This window comes from Danio aesculapii, chromosome 13, assembly GCF_903798145.1.
Source record: "Danio aesculapii chromosome 13, fDanAes4.1, whole genome shotgun sequence".
NCBI lineage: Eukaryota > Metazoa > Chordata > Actinopteri > Cypriniformes > Danionidae > Danio > Danio aesculapii.
In genome coordinates this window covers 47067368-47078383 of record NC_079447.1, presented here as the reverse complement: position 1 = coordinate 47078383, position 11016 = coordinate 47067368, and positions in this window count along the sequence as shown.

Below are 11016 nucleotides of genomic sequence, written 5' to 3'. Positions count from 1 at the left end.
CCAGCATGTCTGTGCAAGATCAACTGCTGGACATGGCAAATGACGGCGGCCGTTTATATAATTCATACCTGTCAACCATCCCGTTTTTCCCGGGATTCTCTCGTATTTTACAGTTCCATCCCGCTATCATCCCGTAAAGGTATTTTCCCGTATTTCTCTCATATTTTCAGTATTTTGCTGAAGGGTGGCAATAGACATTAAAGAGCCGATAATCCCTATACGCAACCCATACCGCCGAACCACCAGGGGACCCCCCTCGCTCTTGTGAGTCTGTTCTGTGCTTTCGTTTTATTTAGGCATGAATCATTTTGAAATAAATATAAAGACGGCGGGATTCCCTTCCTTTTCATTACAGGTGTCGTCGCCCCCTCCTATGCAATCCTCAAAACAGTCATATAGCAGTGCATGACTGTCAGACGCGCTCCATAGAGATAAATAGACGCGGTTTACCAAACGAATTCTGTACACACGATTTTTTCAAACACAACTAATTTTTTCCTAAATGAGCATAAAAAGTTAGGAAAGCAGTCGAATGCTTTCATTATAATGTTAGATGTGTGCAGTTTTCTAGTGACACCTCTGTTATTTAATGTAATCAAACAAAAAATCCAAATAAATGAGATTCATTCGTTGCTCTTTATTTGGAATGTGTAAGTTTAACAGTGAAGAAAAGATTAATAAGATTTGATAACTTGATTCTATTTCTTTACAATAGATATTAATTTTAGTAAGTGTCACGATCACCAGCGATCTTAACTCCCAGGTCGCTGGATTTCACACACATGGACTACAATTCCGCCATTAATGGACTACATATTCAGTCATGCCACACACACTTCCACCTGCTCCAAGTCTCTACTGATTACACTCGCACCACCTGAGGATCGTCAAGGACTGATTACAAACACCATTTAAGCAGCACACACACTCATTCACATTGCTGAGTCTTGTTAACTGTAAAGTGACATTACAACGCGTTTCTACTAGTCTGGTTTCTCCGTGTTTTGATCTTTGCCTTGTTTACTTTTCTCCTTGTCTGCCGCCTGCCTTCTGACCTCTCGCCTGATACCTTTGACCACGATTCTGGACTGCCTTTATACATCTGTTTGCACCTGTGTTGACCATTGATTCCCTGATACCGAATAAACCTGCACTTGGATCCTAACGTTGTCTCTGTCATCCACGTGTTACAGTAAGCTAAACTGTTTGCTAATTTATTTACTGTTAATGTATACTATTTATTTTGTCTTTTGTAAATAATAAAACATATTACTGATCGTTTAACTGTTTATTTACAATGAAACAGCTCCAGAAGTTAATTATAATTATATTATTTATTATAATTTAGTAATTTGGGGATTTTGGGGGGGGGGTAACCCTAATTATGGTGGGCGTATCCCTTATTTTCACATCCCAATGTTGACAGGTATGATAATGCGTCTTTGCACACTCAAGTTTGTTATTTTCAATGGAGGCTTGCACGCTCATATCTCGTGCACCCAGTTGTAAACAAATCAAGTTTTCAGAATGCTGCGAGCGCACTGGGAGTCATGTGACAAGAATTGACCAATCAGCTTCATACTTTGAATGGAATATTCACATTTCAGTAGACTTCAGTATCTCGCTGGCAGCTAGCTCATTGCAACTGTCACATGGTCGCCCACTGAAGCTAAGCAGGGCTGTACCTGGTCAGTGCCTAGATGGGAGACCACGTGGGAAAGCTAGGTGGCTGCTGGAAGAGGTGTAGTGAGACCAGCAGGGGGCACTCAACCTGAGGTCTGTGTGGGTTCTAATGCCCCAGTATATTGATGGGGAGTCTAACCTGCTTAGTGAGTGCTGTCTTTCAGATGAGATGTTAAAACCGAGGTCCTGACTCTCTGTGATTTGTTAAAAATCTTTTGTTTGTTTTTTAAAGAGTTGAGTTTTAACCCAGACATCCTGGCCAAATTTGCTGACTGTCCATCATGGCCTCCTAACCATCTCCATATCATAATTGGCTTTATCACTCCGTCTCCTCTCCACCAGTCAGCTGGTGTGCTGTCTGTCTTTTTGTGGGATACTAAATAGCAGGATAAAGTACACCAAGGCGGATATTTTCACAAAATAAAGCCCTTGAGTCTTATACAACAGTACAGTGTGTCGGTTGAGTGACAATAAGCATCTGAGGTGATCATTGTCATAGTAATTTATGCTGATGTTCCAGCCTGGAACATTGTACAAGTCGCAATGACATGTAGCGCAAGCTCTGTGATTGGTCGGCTTAGAAGCGATGACAAGTGTGGGTGGAGGTGAGATCCGCGTGAACCCAATGGAGTAAGTGTTTACAAGTGACTAGTCCCGTGAAGGAGCTCCGAATGGAAACTTTTGTTTTGTGCTTACCTTATGATTAATGTTGTTGCACATACACCGGTTCCCGCCTCAGAAATAGGGAGTTTGAGCTACTTATACATTAATGTTGCATTCAGAAAAAACAAAACACCCGTAAAGAAACTCGACACAGAGGAACATAACATAACCTACTGCCAGCTAGCGTTTCAGAAGTGTTATTGCAGAGCAACACAAACAGCACGCAGAAGTATAAATGCACGACTACACGCAAGGCACGCGTTGTGGGTCATGCCAATCACTCAATGCAGAAGTATAAACCAGCTTTTAGATTATGTTATAACCATCATATTAAACCTGTACCTCTTTTATGAAATAGTAATAAATCACATTTTAAATCGCAATTTTGATCAGAAAAATCGCATTTAGATTGCTTTCTCCAAATCATGCAGCCCTACCATGGCCCTGTAAATAACATTAGTGTGGAAAGAAACAGTATTTGATGTCGTCATACTGCCCTGCAGCTTTCATTTTACCTAGAAACTCCAGTCAAAGGTATATTTAAGTACATTTTTGCAGTTTCACCCAAACGCATGTATTTCCACTGAGCCTGTGTTGGATTTTGTTCATTGTTTGTTTAGGTGTGTGAGTGCCGCACCAGTCCCACGCTCCAGCCATGTGCGTGTGTTTGTACATATCAGCTGCTGTGGGCCAAACAAAGAGGCTCATGTGACTCAGCAGTTGAGGGAATAATGTTCCTCCCCCCCCTCAGGCTCTATTGCGGAGAGACTTTCTCACACCTCTCCATCTGGACGGGCTTCTTTCGAAACGTCAATCACAGCAGGGACTCCCATTTTTCAGCCAGCTTTGGGGGATGACCCTCTCTTGGAGATTTGGTGAAAAGTCAGAGAGATTTGTTGATTTCTGGAGCTTTTGAGAGATGATCGTGCAGAAGTCGGCTTAAGAGGTGTGGACGGATCATAAAAGGGATTCGACTTAAAGAAGCCTTTAGTACTGATGATGTTCTGTTACTCTGTGTTGTAAACAAACAACAAATCGAAATAAAAAAAGTGCATGCTTTCATTAAGGGATGATCTCTAATGACTCGTTTTAGGACGATATTATAATTTGAGTACATTTTTAAATCATTTAGCAACTAAATGTGACTGTGTTTGCCTACTGTTGTTGGTCTAAAAGGAAATCCGCAAACTAGGGCCAAAGTTGGCTATGGTAACCTTTGATTTGATTTGAGAAGTTTGGGGATTGTTGGAGTTAATACATATTGTCATTTCTAATTTATTTACTGTAAAACCCCGAAAGGTAAGGTGACTCAAACCATATGAGGAAACAGATTGCAACAAACCATTTAAGTTCAAAAACTAATCATAATGAGTACTGTGAACTTAATCCATTTGAGTAAACAAAGCAATTTGAGCACAGTAAAACCCAATAAATAAAGAGAACTCAAACCAATTGAGTGCTATAAAACCCAATAGGTTAAGGCAACTCAACCCGTTTGAGTTATAAAAAAACTAATCTATATGAGTACTATGAACTTAATCCATTTGAGTAAACAAAGCAATTTGAGCACAGTAAAACCCGATAAATAAAGAGAACTCAAACCAACTGAGTGCTATAAAACCCAATAGGTTAAGGCAACTCAACCCGTTTGAGTTATAAAAAACTAATCTATATGAGTATTATGAACTTAATCCATTTGAGTAAACAAAGCAATTTGAGCACAGTAAAACCCAAAAAATAAAGAGAACTCAAACCAATTGAGTGCTATAAAACCCAATAGGTTAAGGCAACTCAACCCGTTTGAGTTATAAAAAACAAATCTATATGAGTATTATGAACTTAATCCATTTAAGCTGAAGCAATTAGGTATTTAATTAACTCATTACTAGGCCCACACGGAATCTGCGCACGCAGAATTCTGCAGATTTCCGCAGATCTTTAGCCCATCATTAATTCTGTTTATTTACTTGAGTAAATGTGAGTAAATCTATATTTATTCAGTTTTTAAACTAATTTCAGTAATATTATTGACTAATATGAAAATGCTCATCTGATTTATGTACAATGCAGTTTGTACAGTAATATTTTCTGTCTTTTAGTAGATCTATTATGTGAGAGACTTGCTTTGTTCACCAAATAATGTGAATTTAATTGGATTTGCATTTTAAACATTAAATAAAAAGATATAATTTATATAATTTATTTCACATATTAGGGTTTTAGTTATGATGCTCCCAAAATTTTACCAAAATTCTCCGCAGAAATAGCAAAAACCATCCGCAGATTCCGTCTGGCCCTGCTCATTACCTTCAACACGGAGTTTAAAACTCTTTTCAAATGAGTAGAATTAACTTTCAGACAATCTTAAGTTAACTACACTCATTTCATTTGATAAAGTTGACTGTTGTTTTTTACAGTGTTGGTTTGTTTTATTGTTAAGCTACTAAAAAGCAAATGTGTCAATTAAATGTTGTAAATATATATATTTTTAATGAACATGTTGTTCAACGGATAGACCACAATTCAGAAGAGCGAATCAAAGGACAGCTTGACTAATGTATTCTGCATTAAACTCCATTTTCTTTATAATAGGTTCATTATAAACTGTAAAAAGGGTAATATGATTAAAGTAAGACTTTGCTTGCAAAATCACCCTGGATGCCTCGCACCCAGACACAGGAAAAGTTTCTTTCCTCAGGCCATCTACCTCATGAACAGTAAAATATTCCCCTACCGTGCAATAAACATGTGCAATACCTTCTCATACACACTTATAACAATATACAATGCAACACTTTTCATACGCATTTGCACACAGCATCTATAACTTGTATATTTACAACAAATCTGTGCATACAATTCAACATCCAGACCTTTGTTGACTAACTGCATCTAATTTTAACGTTTATCGTCTTTTTTTATATTTATTTTGTGTTGTCACTTGTCATTTTATGTACACTGTAAGCTTCTGTAGCCAAAACAAATTCCTTGTGTGTGAAGCACACTTGACAATAAATCTGATTCTGGTAATGATTTCTATTTATTTTGAAACGAATGAGGAAATTATCATATTATAATACAGTTGGATATATTTATCTTCAGCCCAATGGCCATCAGTCAACTTTGGTTTTTGGCCCTTCATAAGAAAGAATTTGTGCACCCCTTGTTCTAGAATTTTACAAACATCGATGTGCTGAAACCAAACTAACCCTAGACGCCCTCTAGTGGTAATGTAGTCGAAATGTGTGTGATGTTTTGTGTTTGAGCGCCCTCTGTCAATAATGTCGGGAAGTGACTCTTCAGTTTTGGTCCCAATTTTATCCAGATACAGTGCTCAGCATATATAAGTACACCCCTCACAAATAGGAAGCTTTACAATATTATATTTGTGCATATACATTAGTCAGTACTGAAGCCAAATCTTGAGCTTATCTAACAAAATAACGGTCTAAAGACTAGTACACCCAAATTTATATGTGATAAAAAAATATTAAATACAAATACAAAAAGAGGACAAATTAAGAGAAGAAAAAAAAAGAAAAATTTAGATGAAATGTTGTAGGTTGTAATTTTTTTGCTTGAATTTAATTATATTTTCTGTCAATTTCTAAATGTTTGGTGACTAAAATAATAATTTAATAAAAATATCTGTTTAATAAATCTGTTTTGTTTAAATGCACCATGATCTACCCCAGGGCCCCAAATCTGAGACCATATTTTAAACCTTAATTCTAGATAAAATCGATTATATTCACAATTCTTTTGGTTTAGGATCTGAATAATAAAAACCAAATGTATTTACGGTAATAAAGCGACCCCAAAATAGCAATTCCAAAGACTCGCGACCCCTACTACCCTCGGAGAAGGTTATAAACATACAAACATTTCACACAACGGTGCACACACCAGTAGGAACTATATAAACAAGCTTATTGACAACAAAATAGTGCAACAGTCTAACAACCATATAATCTTTTATAGACATTATTAATTTGTTTAATTTATATTAATCTCATTTAATGAGAATGGTGGGCACAATGTTTACAGCGCGAAACTATTCTTGGTTTAATTTTGGAGACCTCCACTTGGAGACTCTAAAGTGATTAGTTACCTAAAGCGAGTAAACCAGTTGCCTTAAAAGAAACAAGCTGACTTTACAAAAAAAAATGTAAGTAAACCTATTGTAACTTGGAAGTGTTAAGCTGACTTAATTTTTATTATTATGCAAATTGTATTTACTTTTTTAGAAATGACAGTAAACTAATCACTTTTTCCAATTCACATTTATTTATTTACTCTATATCTAGCAAAATGACAGTAACTAAAATAAATCTGCTCTTCCAGACTTCAGTGTGTCTTCTAAACTCAATACAGGCTACACTCAATTTTTTTTACTTGTTCAAACTACTTAATTAAAATGAGCTGAAACAACACAATTCTTGAGATTTCATTTGGACAACGTCATTTCTTTATGTTCAATTCACATACATTTGTTAGAAGTGTTAAGTGAACTTAATTTGTGTTGGGACAACATGAATGAATTGTGTGGAACCCTACATTTTTTTTCAGTGTATAATTGTAGATTTCCCAGACTTAATGAAGCACCAAATATGTAATATTGTAATAACTGCAGTAATCGTTTAAAAAACAAACGTGCTAAAATAATCTGACACTGTAAAAAAAGGATTAGTTGACTTTAAAAAGTGAGTACAATAAGCATAATTATAAAAATTAAGTCATCTTAACAGTTCCAAGTTACAATGTGTTTACTTACATTATTTTTGTAAAGTCAACTTGTTGCTTTTAAGGCAATTGGTTTACTCTCTTTAGGTAACTAATCACTTTTTACAGTGTATGTTCATGTCGTGGACTTTATTTTTAATGTATGTGAGTGCTGTAAAGGTGTTAAAGCTTAACATAGCGCCGTTAAATCAATCAAGCAACTAACACTATTGTTGTTTCATTAATCTAGATAGAATATGTCTTATGTGAAAAGAAGAGATAAGTCAAAGAAGAAATAAGTTTAAGTAATAGACGAATGTTGTATGTGGGAAAATAATAAGCTTGTGCTTCGTCCCACTCCATTTTCGACCATGTTGAAATGTATTTTTTGTTAATGATATTTTATGTATGATATTTCTGTTCGAAAATAAATCAAATCAAAATTAATGTAGTGTAATAACCACAGGGGTCACAATCCAATAAGAATTGAAAGGCTGGTGGCTTTTTATTTGCATGTTGTTGTTTTTTTATGTAATTATTAAATACTATTTTGATCTTCTGTAGGTTATGGATAAAATATGGTCATTCTAATAGTTTAATAACATAAATTATGTTTTTGAAAATCACCAAGCGACCCCCTCTTGTTGTCTTGCGACCCCAACTTTAGGAACCACTGACTTAAAGGAGCCTTTAGTAGCGATGTTCTGTTACTGTGTGTTGTAAACAAACATCAAATCTAAATAAAGAAAAAGCATGCTTTTGTTAAGGGATGATCTCTAATGACTAGGAAAAAGTGCAATAACTTGAGTACATTTAAAAAATAATTTAACAACCAAACGTGTCTGTAGTTGCTCTGGAATCTCACAAGCATCAATGTGGCTGACACTAACAGACGCCCTCTAGTGGTACAGTAGTCGAAATGTGTATGATGTTTCGTGTTTGAGCGCCCTCTGTCAATAATCAATCCCCATTTTGTCCATATAAGTGAGAAAGTAAGAAAGTTTTGTCAGGGTTACATTAAAGGTAATAATTACCCTACTGAAAAAACCAGCTTAAACCAGCCTAGGCTGGATTTAGCTGGTTGACCAGCCTGGTTTTAGAGGGGTTTTGGCCATTTCCAGGCTGGTTTCCAGCCATTTCCAACCTGGTCTTAGCTGGTCAGGCTGGAAAAAAACAGCTTGACCAGCCTAGCCAGGCTGGGAACCCAGCCAAAACCAGCTATGTCCAGCTTAAACCAGGCTGGTCAAGTTTTAGCTGGATTTAGCTGGTCATTTTCCAGCCTGGAAGTGGGCAAAACCCCTCTAAAACCAGGCTGGTCAACCAACTAAAACCAGCCAACCAGCCTAGGCTGGTTTAAGCTGGATTTTTCAGCAGAGATATAGCATTATTAAAATACTTCAAAAATCTTTCCCTTTTATTATGATTATTATTCGATACTGAGCCTGGGTATACTTGAGTTAAAGAAAATGCAGTAAATGTAGCTCTCTGAATAACGCTGATCATATTAAATATCTAGTGTATACCTTGATTCTAAACTTACGTTTTATTTACACATTGATCAAACTTTCTGTGTTTTACTTTGACCAGAATTGCTTTACATGTGGTATTGTGACACTTGTGGTGTTGTGGATAATATTGCTTGTTATTGCAGTCGTAATGAATCAGCTAAGAAATAGTCTAATAGATTTATTTTATTAGGGGTTGAGTAAATGCCATATTCACTCCCATAAATGAAAACAAACAGGCCCTCTTATATTAGGCTATATGGACTTTTGATTTTCAGCCAGGCAGCCCAATGGCTTCCAGTGAACTGTCTTTCCATTACAACATTGTCACGTTTAAGGTCTGATTTCTTTAAAAATCAGCGAACTTCACTGCCTGTTAGATATACGATATGAAGTCTCAGATTGGACAAGATGCTCTGCATTAAATTCCATTTCCCTCCGCCATGTTAAAATATGACAGTTTATTTTACCTCAGTATTTTCTGTGCTAGCCTGTTGCTAATGACGGCACTAGCGGTTACAACAGTCTTTCATCTCGTTTTACGTTTGAACAACTAAATGAATGCTTAAATCTATTTAACTGAATGTATTGTATTTACATTATAACATCAATGCTGTAAAAACAACCTTGTGGAATTGAAAATACTCACATTAGCCTAAGCTTTCACCGGAAGTTTATCGTTAGCTTTAAAACTCTATGTGTGCATAGAGCTCAATGTTTTCTATCTGAAATAGGAAGTGTACAAAGCTTATAAATATAAAAAGCAAGTACAAATGAAGCTATTTGTACTTCAGTTTAAAAATATTTATCATTATTATACTGTTTTATCATACTTTTATGTGCTTATGCATCTATTGTATTTATCCTTGTTTGTGTATTTATTTACAGGGCTCATACACATTTTTGCTACTAAAATTTCATGACTTTTCCAAGACTTTTCCAGAACTTTCAAGTACATTTTCATGACAATGTTTCATGTATTGTCTACATATACATGGTAAATAATAAGAAAAGTAATGACGTTCAAATTTATTACAGCATATCATAAAACACGCAACAATGCACTTCGTTTAAATTAGTTTTTATTTCTATGTAAAATTGATTTTGATAATGCTTACACCACACTAATAATGTGAGAGCTTTTGACAAAGGACAGACAAGAAGTGAAGTCAACTAACCTTCAAGTGAGGGCTGCACAATATATCGTTTCAGCATCGATATCGCACTGTGTGCATCCACAATAGTCACATCGCAGGATATGCAATATTGGGATTATAGTTTAATATAGAGTTTAATCATAATGGAGTAAAAGTTTATCAACCGCATGCATTTTAAAGAGAGAGTTCACCCCAAAATGACTTGCCATTTTCATTACACCCTTCACTTGTTTCAAACATTTATGAGTTTTCTTTTTTTAAATGAACACAAACATAATAAAATGTAATAACTCCTATAGAACTGAAACAAGTGAAGTGTGAGTAAATAGTGAGTACATTTTAATGTTTGAGTGAACTGTCCTTTTAGGCCTGTGACTGTGTGAACATTTCAATATTTCAAATTTTAAAACATCCGGCCACAAGAAATTTTTGGTAACTAATAAAGATTCAATAATATACAATGAAGACTGTGCAGTGTTGATTATTCAATATCTGTACCTGAATAGTGAATACCTGAAAACTATATTTCACTTTTATTTTTACTATCTTTTATTAATCTATGCTTGTCATTTATTTGTGATATATTATTCGAGATTCACTCCTCTACAAAATCCCTCCAATCAATCCAAATAAACCTGTTAAATCATCTGGTGAAATTGTATTTACATTGCAATATAAATCACAGAAATACAAAATATGGTAATGTCAGATTTTTCCAATATCGCGCAGCCCAAATTCAACTATACAGATATTTGTTAAACTAATTTTCATGACTTTTCCAAAACTTTGTAGGTTTTTCTGTTTTTCCGAAACTTTTCCAGGCCTGGAAAATGCCATGACAAAATTCCATGACTTTTCCAGGTTTTCCATGACCGTATGAACCTTGTGTTTATTTTACTAAAATATATCTATTTTTGAATGTGGGAATGTGCCTTCCCTGCTAAAAAAAAAACAAGCTTAAACCAGCCTAGGCTGGTTGGCTGGTTTTAGATGGTTGACCAGCCTGGTTTTAGAGGGGTTTTGGCCATTTCCAGGCTGGTTTTCAGCCATTTCCAGCCTGGTCATAGCTGGTCAGGCTGGAAAATGACCATCTAAATCCAGCTAAAATTTGAATTTTTTTTCTAATGCTTTGCTTCTTAGACTTTACACACCTGAAACTTGTCTATAGCACTTGTTCACTGCTGCTCTTATAGTTGTGTAAATTGCTTACTTGTCCTCATTTTTAAGTCGCTTTGGATAAAAGCGTCTGCTAAATGACTAAATGTAAATATAAAACCAACTTGACC